The sequence below is a fragment of the Rana temporaria genome, chromosome 8 (genome assembly GCF_905171775.1).
Source record: "Rana temporaria chromosome 8, aRanTem1.1, whole genome shotgun sequence".
NCBI lineage: Eukaryota > Metazoa > Chordata > Amphibia > Anura > Ranidae > Rana > Rana temporaria.
In genome coordinates this window covers 145,478,224-145,498,272 of record NC_053496.1, presented here as the reverse complement: position 1 = coordinate 145,498,272, position 20,049 = coordinate 145,478,224, and the positions used below count along the sequence as shown (strand labels likewise).

The 20,049-nt window shown below is 47.7% G+C and overlaps 1 protein-coding gene across 2 annotated transcripts in view; it reads left to right on the top strand.

Annotated features, from left to right (window-relative positions):
- Positions 1–20,049, top strand: part of RAD9A (RAD9 checkpoint clamp component A) — a 206,822-nt gene that overhangs the window by 57,347 nt on the left and 129,426 nt on the right. The gene's annotated exons all lie outside the window — the stretch shown is intronic.

The window sequence follows — 20,049 nt, the reverse complement described above, 5'->3', positions numbered from 1 at the left end:
TACCGACCAATGGGTTCTGTCCTCAGTAACTCAGGGGTACAAGCTGGAGTTTCGGGAGTTCCCCCCTCCTCACTTTCAAATGTCAAGACTTCCAGGCGACCCTCAGAGACAGGCATTGCTTCTGTCCGCCCTAGAGCGACTCCTATCTCAAGGAGTGATTATGGAAGTACCAGCAGGGGAGCAAGGACAAGGGTTTTACTCAAACCTCTTCGTTGTCCCGAAGCTAAACTGCGACGTCAGGCCTATTCTGGACCTAAAGTTATTAAACCGCTTTTTAAGAGTCCGGTCTTTTCGAATGGAGTCCATTCGTTCGGTGGTGGCCGCCCTCCAAGGAAAGGAGTTCTTGGCCTCCATCGATATAAAGGACGCATACCTGCACGTTCCGATTTTCCCAGGCCATTACAGGTATCTGCGTTTTGCCCTAAACTATCGGCATTATCAGTTCGTGGCTCTTCCGTTCGGACTAGCCACGGCCCCTCGGGTTTTTACGAAGATCCTGGCCCCCGTATTAGCCATCCTAAGGGAACAGGGCATTCTGATCATGGCCTACCTAGACGATCTTCTGGTAGTCGACCACTCAGCGGCCGATCTAAATCGGGCAGTGTTGCTAGCAGTAAACTGCCTAGAGTCCCTGGGTTGGGTTCTAAACCGGGACAAATCGGCTTTACAGCCCACAAGAAGGTTGGAGTATCTAGGTCTGATATTAGATACAAGACAACAACGGATCTTCCTGCCCCAGTCCAGAGTGGACTCGATAAGGGAGTTAATCCACATAGTCCTAAGCAGCACAAGGCCATCTATACGCCTCTGCATGCGCCTGTTGGGAAAGCTAGTGGCCACCTTCGAGGCAGTGCCCTATGCCCAGATCCATTCTCGGAGGCTACAGAGAGCAATTCTCGCGGCCTGGGACAAAAGACTCCAGGCCTTGGATCTTCCCATTTCCCTTCCCTATGCGGTAAGGCAGAGCCTGTGTTGGTGGCTAGTCACAAAAAATCTTCTGAAAGGAAGATCGTTCAATCCCCCCTCATGGAGGATAGTAACCACGGACGCCAGCCTATCAGGTTGGGGTGCAGTCCTAGACGATTTAACCCTACAGGGGAAATGGTCAAGGGCAGAATCAGCCCTACCCATAAATGTCTTAGAGATCCGAGCAGCTCGGTTGGCTCTTTTGGGCTGGACGGAGGTTCTGCAGGGCTCCCCAGTAAGGGTACAATCCGACAATGCCACTGCCGTAGCTTATATAAACCACCAGGGTGGCACCAGGAGTCAGGCAGCCCAAAGGGAGGTAGATCGGATCTTTTCATGGGCAGAAGCCCATGTCCCCTGCATCTCAGCTATCTTTATCCCCGGGGTGGACAATTGGCAAGCGGACTTCCTCAGCCGCCAACAGATGTCCCCAGGGGAGTGGTCCCTCCATCCCGAAGTGTTCCAGGTCATTTGCCGGAAGTGGGGTACTCCGGAGGTGGACATTATGGCGTCCAGATTCAATGCCAAAGTAGCAAACTTTGTCTCTCGAACGAGGGATCCATTGGCCTGCGGGACAGATGCCTTGGTGTGTCCTTGGCATCAGTTTGCGCTAATCTATGCCTTCCCTCCAATACGGATGCTACCCCGTCTTCTTCACAGAATTCAAAGGGAACGCAAGCCAGCGATTCTAGTGGCCCCAGCGTGGCCCCGAAGACCTTGGTACTCCTTGATAAAAAGGATGACCGTAGAGGAGCCTTGGGTCCTCCCTCTACGTCCGGACCTCCTCTCACAAGGGCCATTCTACCACCCTGCCTTACAGGCCCTAAATTTAACGGCCTGGCGGCTGAGTCCCTGATTCTCAGAAACAGAGGCCTTTCAGGGCAGGTCGTTTCTACCCTTATAAACGCAAGAAAACCAGTTTCCAGGTTAATATACTATAGGGTGTGGAAGGCCTATATTACCTGGTGTGAAACCAGGAAATGGGATCCCCGCAAATATACTATTGGGAGAATCCTGGAGTTTTTACAGTTGGGAGTGGAAAAAGGTTTGGCGGTCGGCACAATCAAGGGGCAGGTGTCTGCCTTGTCGGTCTTCTTCCAGAGATCGTTGGCTGCCCATTCCTTAATGAAATCCTTTTTACAAGGTGTTATTCGGGTGAATCCCCCGATTAAAGCTCCCCTGTATCCTTGGGATCTAAATTTGGTTCTATCGGTCTTGCAAAGGCAGCCTTTTGAGCCCTTGTCCGCGATCCCTTTGGTCCTTTTGACTAGGAAACTAGTGTTTCTGGTGGCCATGGCATCCGCCAGAAGGGTGTCGGAGTTGGCAGCCTTGTCATGTAAGGCACCTTATTTATTGCATAAGGACAGGGTCGTTTTGCGGCCGCTTCCGTCCTTCCTGCCTAAGGTGGTATCAAATTTTCACCTTAATCAAGATGTGATTCTTCCATCATTTTTTCCAAAGCCTTCTTCTAAGGAAGAGAGGTTACTACATTCCTTGGATGTAGTTAGAGCTGTAAAGATTTACTTGGAAGCTACAGCCCAGATTCGTAAGACGGACGTCTTATTCATTCTGCCGGAAGGGCCCAAGAAGGGCCAGGCAGCGTCTAAGGCCACTATTGCTAAGTGGATTAGGCAGACGATTATTCAGGCCTATGGCCTGAAGGGGAAGAGTCCACCCTTATCGGTTAAGGCTCATTCCACTAGAGCTATAAGTGCCTCTTGGGCAGCGTATCACCAGGTCCCTATGGCTCAGGTCTGCAGGGCAGCAACCTGGTCATCTGTCCACACATTTGCAAAATTTTATCAAATGGACGTTAGGAGGAACGCTGATTCAGCCTTTGGGCAGGCGGTACTGCGGGCCGCAGTTTAATCTCCTCTTGTCCGGTGGCACCTCTTGTTTGGTTTTTTCTGGTTGTCTCCCTCCCCTCATGGAGCATTGCTTGGGGACATCCCATATGTAATGGCTATGCTGCTCTGTGTCCCGTGATGTACGATAAAGAAAAAGGGATTTTTATTAACAGCTTACCTGTAAAATCCTTTTCTTGTAGTACATCACGGGACACAGAGCTCCCACCCCTCTTATGGGGAATTTTGGGATGCATATTGCTTGCTACAAAACTGAGGTACTCCCACTATGGGTGGGGGTTATATAGGGAGGGAACTTCCTGTCGGAGAGTGCCAGTGTCCATCACCTGAAGGTACACTATATAACCCATATGTAATGGCTATGCTGCTCTGTGTCCCGTGATGTACTACAAGAAAAGGATTTTACAGGTAAGCTGTTAATAAAAATCCCTTTTTTTTGTGTCAGTGGATAATCTCCAAATCCCAGTCTTTCTACCTAACCAGTGTTGACTCCTGGTTGTGGTCTTGGCATTTAGACTGGCCACAGCTCTGAGTTTTAGTCTAGATATTGACTCGGGTGAGTACCTGTCTGGAGACCTTGCTTCCTGGAGGGGCTCCAGAGGTTTGGCTGGAATATAAATTTCCAGATATCTTCTTGATCTCTCCCAGCCCCTGAAATACTTGACTGATTCTGGACACTAGCTTGGAGAGCATCCTAAATCTTCCTCCCAAGTTACCTGCCCCACAGACTCAATGATCTTCATACCCTGCCATAATTACGTGTCTTGTATCTTTGCAAGGCAGAGCATTTTATCCCAGCTTTCTGCAGTCCACCTCCCTGAATAGCATTGTCCTCTGCCAACAAAAAGTAGATGGGGGGGGGGGGGGGGAATGGGCCCTTTTGCAGGAAGCATTCTCCATATCTGACTGTTTGGTTTTTCTGAGATCCCATCATCCACTAATGGACACAGAAATGTTTTAGATTTTCAGGTTATACTGCTGTCTACAAGAAACAATGACCACAAAACTTATGTTGGCCAACAGCGACCATACCTCAGCTAGTCTCATCAGGAGAGTTGAGTGGTTTCCTACCATCAACAGCTGCTGGTAGGTCCATGCCAAATATGGTAAATCCTGGAAGTCTCCCTAGTCCTCCAATGATGTGGGATATAGAATGTGTATAAAAAAAAGTTGGTTTTCAGTTACATAGTTGGTAAGGTTAATCAAAGCCAATAGTCCAGACAGTTCTTATAAAAATATCAATACTCCAAACTGAGAGAGTTCCACATCCTTTTCGCTCTGACAGTGAAAAACCCCCTGTGCAGCTTAAAGGGGTTGTAAAGGTAAAAAATAAAAAAAATCCCTAAATGGCTTCCTTTACCTTAGTGCAGTCCTCCTTCACTTACCTCATCCTTCCATTTTTCTTTTAAATGTCCTTATTTCTTATGAGAAATACTCACTTCCTGGTGTAGAGACAGCCTCTTGAGGGGGCGAGCAGGAGTGTCAGGACACCCACTAACACACAGCTCCTTTCTCTATCTGGAAAGTAGAGAGCATCCTGACCCTCCTGCTCGCCCCCTCAAGAGGCTTTCTTCACACCAGGGAGAAAGCCTCCCATTACTATGTGGAGTTACAGACAGAAGAACAGGAAGTGAGGATTTCTCAGAAGAAATAAGGACATTTAAAAGCAAAATCGAAGGATGAGGTAAGTGAAGGAGGACTGCACTAAGGTAAAGGAAGCTATTTAGGGAACATTTTTTACCTTTTACAACCCCTTTAAGGTTAAACTGCTTCTCCAATCTCATTGTGTGGCCCTGTGTCCTCTTACACTCCCTGAGATTGAATAGTTTTGTGTTTTTTCCTACATTGGGATCACCATTGAGGTATTTGTAAATCGCTATCATGTCCCCTCTCAAGCGTCTCTTCTCCAGCAAGAATAAATTCAGTGCTTGTAGTCGTTTTCTCATGATGGGGGTCCTCCAGTCTGCTTATTCATTTTTCCTGGTGCCTCCATGGCAGCATACTTGTGATAGAGCTCCGCCTCGACTCCTCCTTCAGGACTAGTGAATAGAATAAATTAAAGGCATAGCCCCTCCCCCAACATTCTCCTTTCTTTCCTCATACCTTCTTGTGCTGGTGAAGAGTAGATGTATGTCCATACCTCTGCAGTCGGCAGCGTCTGCCGGGTTTAGCTTTTCCCAGGCTCAGTCCCTTTTCTTGGGCCGCTCTTAGCGCTAATAAGACTGGGAACCCCTCTGTGGATCTGTTGGTCTTTTCGCAGAGTTTCCTCACAGGAACGCAGTCTGCTATCGCATCCATGATGAATGCAGTGGAGTCGCAAAAGGATCAGCTCACATCTTTCCAGGCTGGTGGTTTCCATTTTATTTTTAGACATAGATTGTTTTTTTTTTTTTGTCTCTCCCCTCTCCCATGCCTTCCTTCCTTTAACTTGCCTGTTAGGTCTCCTTTTAAAAGAAAAAAAAAAGTGTGCTGCTTGTTTTATTTTGTGATGCTCCCTTTAAGTCCGGTCAGTTTGATGGGGCAGGTGCCTTTTGTTCTGACAGGCTTGCAGTTGTTGATTGTTTGTTTCCCCCGAAATCAGCGGTGGGCTACAGTTTTTGTTTTTTGTTTTGTATATCACTCGACATCACTGCGGCCATCTTGGATTCTGGAAGAGGTGCCAGATTTGCCCTTTTTCTTCCTGAGTCACTTTGCAATGGTGGTTTATGGGATTATTAGCCCATCCACCTGAGCCTATTCAGGGTAGCTGTCAGTCTCCTCAGCTGTGCCCTGCTAGGTTTCACTGATGCTGCTCTGTGGTAGGTACCTTTTTTTGTTTTTATTCTCAAAAGGAAAAATGGTGATAGAAAAAATAAATAAAATGTATGTTATTTATAATAAAAAAAAAAAAAAGTGTAAAAAAACTCCATAGTTTTTTTTTTCCTTTCTTACTAAATTTCCGCAGCTGATCCTTCTGCCTAACTCCACAATTAGTCATTTATCTTGCAACAAAGATCCTCGCACCCCTATTGGGTATGTGACCAACTATATGTGAGTATTAAGAAAAAAAAAAAAAAAAAGTGCGCTCACTGTTCTAATGTGAGTTCCTTACACCGTGGCCCTGCCCACTCCAAGAGGTCCCGAAAATTTTCAAGACACCGTGATGACGACAGATCAGACCGCAGGTCTCATTCTTCACGCCACCGGTCCCAGGTTCCATTCTTCACGTCATAGATCAGAGAGATCAAGATCCAGAGGACAAGATCCTTCCCCCTCTCCTAGGACCTATTTCAAAGAAGAAATGCTGGACAGGTGGGGCCACACCACTACCAGACAGAGTGGTCTGTAAGGACTGTTTTATGGACTATGAGTCCAGCTGCGAGCTAGAAAATCAGCATGCTGTAGACCTGCTCAAGTGAACAATGAAGGACTCCTTCTCCGAGCTTGTGACTTGGGTCCCCGCTCAACCACTTCAGCAGATGTCCCAGGTTCAGGATACAGAACCTAATCTCCCTGGTCCTGCAGCAGTCAGTACACCTCTGCCACTGTCAGGCTGACCAGCTTGAGATTCACCACCTGTAGACTCTTCAGAGGAGTGTCAACCTTCTGGCTTCAGTCTCTCCTTGGTAAAGCTGTTCTTCCAGGCAGTCAAAACTGCAATCACCTGAAAAGACGCAGAAGAGCCTCCCCAAGAGTCTACGAGTTACTTCCCAGCCTCAAAGGGAGGCAGGTTCTCTTCTTGTTGAGGCGACATTAGTCAGGTCATTCAGAATGAATGGTCAAAAACTGATAGAAAACTTTCATGGGGCTGGTTCAATGAACTATACCCATTAACAGGATCCATGCCAGTGGTAGACGCATCGGTGGTGCGATTCGTAAAAAAATAAAAAGCGCGCTTTACCAATGGAGGATTCCGCTTCCTTCAAAAACCCTCTAGACAGGCGAACCAACCTGGAGCTGAAGAGGAGCTATTTAGCTGCGGGAGCAGCGTGTAAGCCAGCTATCGCCCTCACATCGGTATCAAATGCCATAAGAACTTGGACATATAATATTGAGACGGCTTTGCGTCAGGATGTCCCCAAGGAGGATATAATTAAAGCCTTGGAAGAGCTTAGATTGTCAGCAGACTTTGTCAGGGTGGCGGCCATTGACACGATCAGATGCTCTGCAAGATCCCTGTTGCAGTCAGTAATGGTGAAGAGGGTCTTCTGGCTGAAAGATTGTCTGGCTGACTTATTCTCCAAACAAAATTGGTGCAAAATCCCATTCAGTGGGAAAGCACTATTCAGAGACAAAACGGATAAAGCTATCTCCAGGCTGTCAGAAGGGAAGTCCGGTATGCTTCCCCAGGACAGAAGGATGCGAAGATTCAGAGGCGGGTCCTCTAGGTTCCGCCAGACAAATCCAATAGATTTTAGGCAGTCAAGACAGCCCAGAGACAACAAAAGACCTTGGAAAGGTACTCGGACATTCTTTTTGAACAGGAAGATGAAGGACCTTTCCGGCTCCACAGGAGCAGAAGCAGTCTTTTTGACGCCAGAGTAGCCCAGGCACTCCCGGTGGGAGCCAGGCTAAAGTTCTTTGTCCCAGTCTGGGCCACATGCTGTCAGGACCCCTGGGTTCTGTCAACAATTCAATGGGGGCACCTTTGGAATTTCTCTCATCCCCCCCACCTCGGGATTCTTTCAAAGGAACAGAGATTCCATCCTCTCCGCCAAAGGCTCAAGCGCTGTAAAACTTCCTAACGTCACTCCAGCTTCAGGGGGCGGCTGTTCTGGTTCTCTTGGCAGAGCGCTTCGCAGGCGTCTACTCCACCCTATTTCTGGTCCCAAAGAGGACAGGTGGGTGGAGGCCTGTGACAGACCTTCAGAGGCTTAGCCGGTATATCTGCCCCAAAAGCTTCAAAATGGAGTCCCTGCAGAGGATTATTCAGGCAGTCCAGCCATAAGATTGGATGATTTCTGCAGGATGCGTACCTACACGTTCTAATTCTACCTGCATTTCAAAAATGTCTGAGATTTGCAGTGGGATGGACCCACCTACAGTTTCAAGCCCTGCCTTTCGGTCTGTGCACCTCTCCCAGGGTATTCACCAAGATACTAATATCCGCTTTGGTTCCCCTGCGGGAAAGGGGCTTGAGGATATTCCACTACTTGGACGACATCCTCCTCCAAGCAAGCAATCCGGATCAGTTGGTATGTCACCGGGAAATTCTTCTACAGTCCCTAAAAGAGCTAGGGTGGCTAATAAATTCCGAAAGGAGTCAACTAGCACCCACACAGCAGATAATCTACCTGGGTGCAATGTTCAACACTCAGGAGGGGACAGTGTCATTACCACCGCCAAAGGCAAGGATTGTCACCCAGAGAATGATCAAGGTCATCCGGAGCCCGTATCTGACAGCTTCACAATGCCTGAGCCTCATTTGCACAGTGTCTTCTTGTATACCCATGGTTCCTTGGGCCCATTGGCACTTGAGGTAGTTCCAGACGGGTTTCTTGGCGCAGTGGAAGAAACGACTATCCCAGACGATACTGCTGACGGGAGTAATGCACAGGAATCTTCACTGGTGGACAATTCCAGAAAACCTCGTCACCTCGTTCCCCATCCTTGGATCACAATTATGTCCGATGCAAGCGGACAGGGCTGGGGAGCCCATTCCGGGGAAACCAGAATACAGGGTAGATGGTCATGTTCTACCCAGGGAGTGGTATCCAACATCTTGGAGATGAGGGCAGCCTTCTTAGCACTAACTTTGGCGTCCCAATTCAGAGGCTAGAGAATACTTCTACATCTAGACAACATGGCAGCTGTCGCTTATCTGCAGAAGCAAGGAGGCACTCGCAGCAGGTCGTTCCTCAAGGAGGTGATGCTGATCACACTCTGGGCAGAGAAGAACCTCCTGGACCCCAGAGCAATGTATCTGCCGGGCAGGTTGAACACGGAAGCAGACACGTTGCCCAGAAACTTCCTGGACAACAACGAATGGGCTCTCCACCCCCTCGTCTTCCATCAGATTGCCAGCATGTGGGATCCCCCTCAGGTAGACCTGTTCGTCTCCCCAAAGAATACCAAGCTGGACAGATTCTTCTCTCGAATGCAGCATCCACAAGCCGAGGCAGTGGATGCCCTGTCATGCCCCTGAAGGTTCACCACAGCATATGCCTTTCCTCCCAGGCCATTAATATTCAAATTCCTCCTGAGGCTCCTCAGGGAGTCAGTCCAGATGGTGGCAGTACTTCCGTATTGGCCGAAGAGACCCTGGTTCCCTCTAGCCATGCGCCTCAGTGTGAGCTCTCCAATCAGGATACCTGCTTTCCCTCAACTTCTGTCGCAGGGCAGTCTAGTTCATCCAAACCCTCAGAAGTTGAATCTTCGAATCTGGAGGTTGAGAGGCGAAGGTTTGAGTCCCTAGGGTGTTCCCCAGGAGTCATAACAACCCTTCTAAAAGCCAGAAAACCGGCAACTAATGCCATATAATCAAAAATCTGGGACAAGTTCTTGTCATTTGCTACCGGAAATGGATTTGATCCAATCCTTCCCTCTACGTCCAATATTCTAGGTTTCATTCAGACAGGACTTGATCTGGGGCTTGGTCTGAGCTCCCTCAAAGTGCAGGTAGCAGCAATCTTTGCCGCAACAAGTAAGAGATGGGCGGAGGATCTCTTGGTAGTCACTTTCCTCAGAGGAGTATTGAAGATTCGTCGACACCTGTCAGACGATCATTTCCTAAGTGGGATCTGTCCCTGGTCCTTGAAATTCTATCTGACCATCCCTTTGCTCCAGTGGAACAAGTAGCAAGATGGAACCTGACACTAAAGACAGCTTTCCTGCTAGCCATTACATCTGGCAGAAGGATCTCGGAACTTCACACCTTAGGGATGGGTGACGGCCACATCTCCTTCCCGAACAGGGTGGAACTTCGCCCCTTCGAGGGTTCACACCTAAGGTCGCTACTCCAAGCCACCTGTTGGAACCTGGGCACTACCAGTGGTTACAGACACAGATTCAGAGTCTTGTCGTGAGCTGGATGTATCCAGAGTGCTCAGGGCCTACCTAGCAGCCACAACCCCTTCAAAAACTCTGAGAGACTTTTTATTGTACTGTTCCGTAAATACAGGGGCAAAGAAGCTTCCATCAGAACTCTGGCATCTTGGGTTGTAAAGTTAATCCAGAAGGCTTACAGGGTAAAGAATATTCTTCATCCTGAGTAAATGCTCATTCTACAAGGGCAGTCTCAGCTTCCTGGGCAGCAGGGGCTAACGTTTTGTTGAAGACGGTGTGCAGGGCTGCCACCTGGTCTTCTCACCATACGTTCCTCAGACACTACCATATTGGTCTAGGAGCTCTCACGACTGAGTTTAGAAGAAGGGCAGTTCAGGCTGCTATGTCTTCTTATTAAACATTTATTGTTAAGCATTATCCCACCCATGTCAGCTAGTTATTTATCACAAGTATGCTGCCATGGAGGCACCAGGAAAATGGAAAATTGTATCATACTTACCAGTAATTTTCCTTTCCTGGTGCCTATCCATGGCAGCATACGCTCCCGACCTCGGTATTCTATATTAAGGAGAATGTTGGGGGAGGGGCTATGCCTTTTTAATTTATTCTATTCACTAGTCCTGAAGGAGGAGTCGAGGCGGAGCTCTATCACAAGTATGCTGCCATGGAATGGGCACCAGGAAAGGAAAATTACTGGTAAGTATGATACAATTTTCCATTTTCCTGGTGCCTCCATGGCAGCATACTTGTGATAGAGCTCCGCCTCGACTCCTCCTTCAGAACTAGTGAATAGAATACATTAAAGGCATAGCCCCTCCCCCAACATTCTCCTTTCTTTCCTCATACCTTCTTGTGCTGGTGAAAAGTAGATGTATGTCCATACCTCTGCAGTCGGCAGCGTCCGCCGGGTTTAGCCTTTCCCAGGCGCAGTCCCTTTTCTTGGGCCGCTCTTAGCGCTAATAAGACTGGGAACCCCTCTGTGGATCTGTTGGGGTCTTTTCGCAGAGTTTCCTCACAGGAACGCAGTCTGCTATCGCATCCATGATGAATGCAGTGGAGTCGCAAAAGGATCAGCTCACATCTTTCCAGGCTGGTGGTTTCCATTTTATTTTTAGGCATAGATTGTTTGTTTTTTTTTGTTTTTTTGTCTCTCACCTCTCCCATCCCTTCCTTCCTTTAACTTGCCTGTTAGGTCTCCTTTTAAAAGGGGAAAAAAAAAAAAAGTGTGCTTGTTGTTTTGTGATGCTCCCTTTAAGTCTGGTCAGTTTGATGGGGCAGGTGCCTTTTGTCCTGACAGGCTTGCAGTTGTTGATTGTTTCCCCCGAAATCAGCGGCGGGCTACAGTTTTTCTTTGTTTTGTTTTGTATAACACTCGACATCACTGCGGCCATCTTGGATTCTGGAAGAGGGGCCAGATTTGCCCTTTTTCTTCCAGAGTCACTTTGCAATGGTGGTTTATGGGATTATTAGCCCATCCACCTGAGCCTAGTTAAGTTCAGATTCAGGGTTAGCTGTCAGAGTCTCCTCAGCTGTGCCCTGCTAGGTTTCACTGATGCTGCTCTGTGGTAGGTACCTTTTTTTGTTTTTATTCTCAAAAGGAAAAAAATTTTTTTTCTATCACCATTTTTCCTTTTGAGAAGGAAGATGGCAGAATTTGGCTATGTGTCGGAAGGACAAAGGAAATTTCAGAAATCATGGCAATCGGGGCCAATTATATGCTACAATTGTAATGGGGAAGCCATTACAATAGTAGCATATAATTGGTCCCCGATTGCCATGATTTCTGAAATTTCCTTTGTCTCTTCCTCTTCCCCATGTACATAACCTTGGGTTAGCTGTCTTATGGTTTTTAATCCTGTTTTCAATGGATAACAGGATGGGCAGGAGGTCTTGGATAGACCTATATTGCCTGCCTCGGGCTTTGCTGTAAACAACTTTTTTTTTTGTTTCCAACTGGTGTATTAAACCATCAAACCCTTGTTTCACCTGTTGTGCTGATGGACTTGCAGTTTCTCCCACCTTCTCTTCCTCTATTTTAAGCCCTGCTTCCTCAGCCATATTACTTAACCTCCTCAAATAAGCCCCTGCTGCTTCCTCTTTCCCTTGCTTAGCATTCATAAATTCAGCATGTTTGGTTTGTCCATATATTTGGGGCAATTTTTCCTACACCACATTCTTTAAATAAATACACCACATTCTTTAAATAAATACACCACATTATATATATATATATATTATATATATAAATAATGACATGTTGCTTCCCACTGCTTTAATAAGAAGCTGATGAATGTCAGTAGCAGAAGCATTATATGCTTCCTGTGCAGCACCAAGTTTGTTTGCAAACCCAATTGGATTCTTTCTAGGATCTCCCAATCCCTCTAATATGGCTCTCATTTCTTGGGGACTAAAAGGTAAATGCCATTTAACCACTTAAGCCCTGGACCATTTCGCTAGCCAAAGACCAGAGCCCTTTTTGCAATTTGGCACGGCGTCGCTTTAACTGACAATTGTGCGACGTGGCTCCCAAACAAAATTGACTTTTTTTTTCACAAATTGGGCTTTCTTTTGGTGGCATTTGACTACCTCTTGGGGTTTTTATTTTTTGCGCTATGAACCAAAATAGAGCGACAATTTTGAAAAAAAGTATTTCTCTTATCGTCCATGTACGGACACAGCTCCTTAAATCTTGACAAGTGGGTTATGTTCCTGTTCACATGAGAGTACAAGGCAAAAACATGTTGGATAATTAAATACATGTTACTTTAACAGAGTTGAACAGCCCTGCCCAGGGGGCGGTCCCTCTGGACATAACCCTGCAGCATGCAGCCTCAGGTTTTTTTCTGCCTATCAAAGGAGGACGACGTATAGCTCCCTTTGGAGCCAGCGCCCTGAGGAAATTTTTCTTATATTTTTTTTTCTTTTTTTTTATTGAGAATCTTCTTTGAGGATTGATTTTCGCGCCAAAAAAATGTGTGTGGAACATAAAAAACTTATTATAATAAAATAAAAATATATATTGAAAAGCTGCTCCCCTAAAAATATAAGAGGCCAATACCTCATTAGATTTAGTGAATGTGTGGTATGTAGGGGGCGCTAGTATGAAAATTAATTAAAGGTGATAGCAATTACAAAAATTCATGTGATATCAATTAAAATAAACAACAACTAACAATCAGATCTAAATAGCAAAGACCCAGTTGGATCAATAGTGAAAGAAATAGATTCACAAAAGAACCTCTACTTAGAAAGGTGATGTGCTCCCACAACCTTATATCAAGAAAATATAATACTACAATTCTCTAGTGATATTGATAATGTCCATAAATTTCTGTAGTAGTAGTGAGCCACTTAGAAAATAACGGAGTGAATCTTGCAATGGACCAGAAGATAAACATGCAATCTTCTCATTGACTGCAGTGCTTCAAAATCCTTCCACCAATTCCGCAAAACGACACACCAAAAGTGAATATAATATATGCGCTTACCACAGCGCTTTGACTCCTTTAACTAAAAAGAAAGTCAAACACGCTTGTGCAGTTATGAATGTCTGCAAACATATATGCGTCCTCCAGTGGTTGACACAGGCAGATCTTCTCCCAGTATTCTCAGAAATGGAATAAAAAACAGAAAAACTCCATAGTGCAACCGGTTTTTAATAAAAAATATTAAAACAAAACATGGGCCAAGTGGCCACTTACATTAAAAAGTGCCCATCCCGGCACTGGGTCTGCGGGCCTTTGAAATGAGGAGGTAAAAACCTCAGTTTGCGTGCGTTATGTGTCTCCTCTCGCCTCGCCAGCTCACATGCGTCGGATGATGGGGGGAAAGTAAAAAGCGTGACCAGGCTACGCCGCCGACTATCGTTTCGTGTAAACGTCTTCAGGAGGGCGTGCCTGGTCACTGGGGTCACGTTTACCTATTTTGGAGCAATCGGATGTAATCCGTTTGATTGACACACAATCTGGCCAGTTACAGCACAGTTGCGGTCTAGATGGAACCCGGAAGTAGCCAAAGCTAGTGGACAGATGCTGCGGCCAATTACAGCGCGGCATCGAGACACTGGGGGCCGGAAAGAAAGGAAGAATGATGGACACAAATTCTAATCAATCACAGCGCAGTCCCAGTGTTGGCTTCGGCACTTACATATAGGAATTTGTTAATTAAAAAAACGACATTGCATAACAATTTCGCTACTCATCAACAAACTAGTTCCTTATGATAACCACATTTACTCCTAAGTCTCCATCTAAAAAAATTGTAGCTTTAGACATAAAACGCTATTCTATCAACTCTTGGCTGGGAGACAGGCTGGTTATATAGATCCTTGTAGTCTCCTTAGTCCAGCCAGCGAGCGTGAGCACACCATTGCTAAGAGGCTGGGTCTGCCACAACATACTTCTTGACTCCTGGGGTGGCCGGTGAGCTTTTGCTCCAGGGTCCATACATGACTGGGCTGTGGTGTTCTCTCTCTCAGTGGACCGGGCCGACACCTACTCCAACGCGGTTGTATGGCTGTCAGGAATGCGTCAGCGAGTCCTCGCATGGACGGGTAAGTACAGTCCTTTCCGCCTCGGCGGGTAGGTATGGCTGGGATGAGGGGGTCCTCCTATCCTCCTTTCCCTGCTCTCTGTCATGTTTCCCTCTGCTCTGCTGCCACTGCCGGGGTGGACCTGTGGGGGGGCTCCTTTCCCACCAGAGAACTGTGGGGTGTCTGGGCCTGTGTATTTCTGTGGGGGTGTGTTTGACTCAGAAAGGCCTCATTAGGCCTTCTCATCCACATCGCAGCTTTTTGGCAGCGCCGGCGCCATTTTTTTTGGAGTCTGCTGTTATTGTGAAATCCCATTTGGCGGCCATTTTGTTGTGGTCGCGCTATGGCGCAGCTTACTATTGCGGTCGGCCATTTTACTGTGGCCGTGCCCTGCTCCATCTGAGGTGTCCGGCGGCCATTTTGGAAGTGCTTTTGGCCTCTAGTGCTGGCTTCTACAGCGCGCAGCACAGATCTCCTCATGATTTTACCTCACAGCTTTTTTCCTCACACACACTGTGTTCTGAGGGCGGGCAGCGGCGCTGGACAGTCTTCTATTGTGGTTGGTGAGTCCCCTGGGTAACCCCCAGTCAGCGCAGCAAGGAGGGTGGGCTTTATTTAGGTCTGAATGGGTCCCTGAGAGCTGTCTTATGGAGTCGGTGTCTGGTTGTTCCTCCCAAACATGCCAGATGTGGCAGCTGGTGCTCCTGCACCTGCGGTTCTCATGGAAATGCTCTGACTCAGACCAGGACCTGGCTGTGGCTCAGGTCCCTGGTTCGGTGTTTGTGAAAGTGGACCAGGACCTTCCTTGTGAGGAAGACTCCTCAGTTGGGTCAGTACTGGATTGGGCACTTGTCAGTTCGCTTATTAATGCTGTAAGGGACTCCCTTAAGCTGGATAGTGCAGCTGAGGCATCCTCTGAGGGCTCGGTCAAATCAGACCGCTCTGTGAAGGTTTTTCCTTAGGTGTCCTTCTTTTTTTTTTTTTTTTTTTTTTTTTTTACGTGTTCGTTAAGGAATGGGATAAACCGCAGTAGTCCTTTTGTATTTCCTTAGTGCCTGGCGGTTCGGTACCCCTTTTGAGGAGAGCTTCTCCTCCGGTAGTGGACCCCCCCGGTTACATAAGGTGACCACTCTCCCTATAGAAGGGACCCCTGCCTTCAAGGACCATACTGATAGGAGGTCCGTGACACTGACCCGCTCCGTGTTTGTCATGCTGGGGTCTGCATTGCAGTCTATTGTGGCTGCAACCCTGGTGTCTCAGACACTCACTGAATGTGCAAAGGTTTTGCACCAGACTGTGGAGGAGCACCAACTCCCTCCTGAAGTTATTAGGCTGGTGGACCAGCTGGTCTAGGGCCTTGTATATGTCTGTGATGCTACGCTGACCCTTGATATCCAAAGCTTCTGTTTCGGCGGTGGTTTCGTGCCGCTTGAGTTGGCTGAAATGCTGGTCTGCTGACCAAGCATCCACAAAAAGCCCTGGCAGATTTACCCTTCAAGGGTGGGAGGCTTTTTGGTACCTCACTGGACAACCTTTTCAAGGATGTCACTGGGGGTAAGAGCACTCTCCTCCCTCAGTCCACCAGGAGGAAGGATCCCCGCCGTTAGCCGGGTCCTGCTTTTCCCACTCGGAAGCGGTATTTTTGTCGGTCAGGGCCCACGGGTAAAGCCTCCCAGGCCGACATAGGCTTTGCTGGGGGACATAAACATCCCTGGGTGCGTAAGCCGAACAAACGGCACCAAAATCCACCAATGCATGAAGTCTTGCCACCGCCCGACTCATAGGTGGGGGGGCTGCTTCGCAGGTTCACAGCTCGGTGGACCTCCCTGCTCTCCGATCAGTGGGTCTGCGAGGTGATCTCTTCGGGGTACAAGTTGGAGTTTCTTTCCTCTCCACCGAACAGATTTCCCTCTCCTTCTGGCTCGTCAGTCTGCCCTGTTGGGGGCAGTGCAGGACTTGCTAAGTTGCGGGGTAATTTTACCAGTTCCGCAGGATGAGAGGTTTTAGGGTTTTTATTCTAATCCTGTTTGTGGTCCCGAAGAAGGACGGGGTTCGTCCAATTTTAAACCTCAAAGCCTTAAAGTGGAGTTCCACCCATAAATATAACATTACATCAGTAGTTTTAAAAATATTTCATTAGTCCTTTACAAATTTTTTTTTTTTTTTTTAGATGCCTTCAAAGTGTTATTGCTAGGCAGAATAGTTAATCTTCCCACTTCCTGCACCTAGGTGCTTAATGCTTCCTAACCTACACCGCACAGACTCCTGGGAATGTAGTGGGTGTAACTTTCCAGGAGTCTGTGCACTCCCCAGTCTCAAAGAATCATGCGACTTGGACAGCACAGGTGCTGAAACCTGATCTGACACTGCTTGTGCAGCACTGAGCATGTGCGAGATCTGCAAGGCTGAAATCCAGGAAGTCGTACAGTCTGGCTTCATGATGCCCACACTTAAGATGGCCCCAGTCAATTTCTATTTTATAAAGTGTCTAAATGCTGTAACAACCTAACAAAACGGAGCTTAGTTTACAGACTAACTTTTTAACAGTAAACAGACTAACTTTACTAGAATAGATTAAGCTTGTGTATTACAGGGGTATTTATATTTAAAAAGTGAAATTGTGGCCGGTACTCCGCTTTAAATGCCTTTGTGAGAGTAAGGCAGTTCCGCATGGAATCCATTCGTTCGGTGGTAGCTGCGCTCCATCCAGAGGACCTTCTGGCGTCCTTGGACATCAAGGACGCATACTTGCATGTCCCAATTTGCGCAAGTCACCAGATGTTTCTGCGCTTCGCGATAAGGGAGGACCACTATCAGTTTGTGGCCCTTCCTTTTGGTCTGGCGTCGGCACCAAGACTTTTCACCAGGGTGCTCGCACCGATCCTAGCTTGCAGAGACAGCGAGGCATTGCCATCGTGGGCTACTTGGTCGACCTTCTGAGAGCGTCTGGCTCAGAATTAGGGGAAGATGTGTCTATAGCCAGCTAGACCCTCCGAGATTTCGGGTGGGTGTTAAACATTCAGAAGTCGGTCCTGGTGCCGAATCAGCGTTTGGAGTACCTAGGGTTGATTCTAGACTCCTTGGTATAGAAGGTCTTTCTTCCCCTGGAGAAGTTGCCGACTCTTCAGTCTGCAGTGAAGATGTTGGCATCTCGCAAATGGTCGTCTCTCCGTTTTTACTTGCGAGTCCTGGGCCTAAGGGTTGCCTCCTTCGAGGCGGTGTCGTATGCCCAGTTCCACACTCGTGTTTTGCAGAATGAGATACTGTCAAGGGGGAACATATTTCCAGATTCAGATAAGACACCTTGTCAGTCTCTCTCAATTTGGTGGCTGAGATCCCCGGCTCTTCGGTCCGGGAAGTTGTTTCTTCCCTTCCAAAGGCCGGTGATTACGACGGACGCCAGCGTCACGGGTTGGGGGGGCGTGTGGGGGGGCCAGTCGGCCAGGGTCGATGGACTCTAGAAGAATTCCGTCTGCCGATCATTGTCCTAGAACTCCGGGCGATCAGGCTATGCCTCTCCTTGTGGTCGAGGAGGTTGCAAGGTCGCCTGATCAGGATTTAGTCAGACAAAGCCACAGCCGTGGCTTATGTCAATCATCAGGGGGGAACACGGAGCTCGGCTGCAGCGTCCGAGGTCGCTCACATCCTAAGATGTGCGGAAGGTAGCATGCCGGCTCTGTCGGACGTCTACATTCCGGACGTGCAAAAATGGCAGACGGACTTCCTGAGTCGCCAGATGCTGGACCAGGGGGAATGGTCGTTTGCATCCGGAGGTGTTTTAACTCCCTTGCAGGAGGTGGGGCATACCGGACATGGATCTCTTGGCCTCTTGTCTCAACCACAAGGTGTCTTATGTTCGTTGCCAGGTCAAGAGATCCCTGAGAAGATGCGTCAGGTGCGTTGGTGGCCCTGTGGGGTCAGTATCGGCTACATTTTACCTTTCCCCCATTGAAGTTGCTTCCTCGGCTGCTCCGCAGAGGGGATCCCGATTGATTCTAATCGCTCCAGATCGGCCTTGGTGTGCTAATCTCGGGCGCCTGGTGGCGGATGTGCCCTGGCAGTTGCCAATGTGGGAGGACCTTCTGTCTCGAGGTCCCATACTTTAATCCTGCTTTACAGTCGCTGGCTTTAACTTCATGGCTATTGAAAGCCAGGTGTTAAGGGACCGGGGTCTTTCCGATCATCTCAACCTTGCTGAGGACATATATATATATATATATCACATACACATATATATGTATGTATGTGTGTGTGTGTATGTATGTATGTATGTATGTATGTGTGTGTGTGTGTGTGTGTGTATATATATATATATATATATATATATATATATATATATATATATATAATTGTGTGTGTGTGTGTGTGTGTGTGTGTGTATGTTACTTTGCCCAGCCGTGCCCTTCTGCCGACATAAATGTACAGGAGCCGGTCCTTAACCGGTTAATTTGAGACTATATTTCCCAGCTCATCTTTTGTGTGTTTCATGTAATCTAATTCTTGTGCTTTTTGTGGATGACCCCCCCTAAAGCCAAACTGGCAGCCAGATAAGGTGGGGGGGGGGGGTCCTCCTCTACAGAGTCTTCTCTGCAGGCCCCGACTGGCCATAGGGCAAACTGGGCGTTCGCCTGGTGGGCCGCCCGCTCCGTGGCCTGTTGATGATCAGGCCGCACCGCGGGAGGTAAGAGGCGCCCGCAGCCTGGACAGGGTTAACACAGGTCACGGCCGCCGCTTACCTACCGCCATGTGGCCATGCCTATGTCATCTCCAGGCTCCGGCGCACTTACCAGTAGGGCTGATTGGCTGAGCTGTGTGTCTCTCACACACAGCTCAGCCTCAGTCGACACTGACAGTTCCGCCCTCGGCTCGGACAATTCCTTCTCCCGCATCTCTACTCCGATCTGGCCCGCTCACATCCCCGGGCAGAGGTGAAGGAAGATTTGGAACACCAGATAAAAGCTGCAGGCAGACTGCCCCTGAGCCTCCATCCTGGGGTGAGTAAGTTCCCCCTCTGTCCTGCCTCCCAGTTTATATATAAAACAAATTTTAAGGGGTGCTCTGTGGACTCTGATGCGATGGGGGTCTGTGCGGACTCTGATGTAAAGGGGGGTCTATCCGGACATAATCGTGCAGAAAAGTTTGACATACTGATAAATCAAAAGTCCCTTCAGATTTTAAAGGTTTAGCTGTTCCTTTTGTCCACTCACTTAAGCGACTTGGTAATCGGTCGGAGTGGTATAGGGAACGACGATCAGTGACATCACACGCCACGCCCCCACACAGTAAAAATCACTCCCTTAGGACACACTTAACCCCTTCAGTGCCCCCTACAGGTTTAACCCCTTCACTACCAGTGTCATTTTTCAGTTATCAGTGCATTTTTATAGCACTGATCGCTGTAAAAATGACAGTGGTCCCAAAATGGTGTCAAAAGTGTCTGATGTGACCGCCATAATGTCGCAGTCACGATAAAAATCACTGATCGCCGCCATTACTAGTAAAAAAAAAAGTAATTAAAAATGCCATAAAACTATACACCGCAAACCAATCAAACGCTTATTGTGATTATCGGCCTAAACTGAGGGAAAAAAAATGTTTTATTTTTGGGGGATGTTTATTATAGCAAAAAGTAAAAAATATTGAATTTTTTTTAAATTGTCGCTCTGTTTTTGTTCATAGCGCAAAAAATAAAAACCGCAGAGG